The sequence below is a fragment of the Colobus angolensis genome, unplaced genomic scaffold (genome assembly GCF_000951035.1).
Source record: "Colobus angolensis palliatus isolate OR3802 unplaced genomic scaffold, Cang.pa_1.0 Scaffold21, whole genome shotgun sequence".
In the NCBI taxonomy this organism is placed as follows: Eukaryota; Metazoa; Chordata; class Mammalia; order Primates; family Cercopithecidae; genus Colobus; species Colobus angolensis.
This window is the reverse complement of record NW_012115266.1, coordinates 4,103,237-4,103,442: the sequence shown is the minus strand read 5'-3', so window position 1 is coordinate 4,103,442 and position 206 is coordinate 4,103,237.

The window sequence follows — 206 nt, the reverse complement described above, 5'->3', positions numbered from 1 at the left end:
CAACACAGTGAAACCCTGTCTCTACTAAAAATACAAAAAATTAGCTGGGCGGGCATGGTGGCGGGCGCCTGTAATCCCAGCTAATCAGCAGGCTGAGGAAGCAGAATCACTTGAACCCGGGAGGCAGAGTTTGCAGTGAGCTGAGATTACACCACTGTACTCCAGCCTGGGCAACTAGAACAAAACTCCATCTCAAAAAAAAAAAA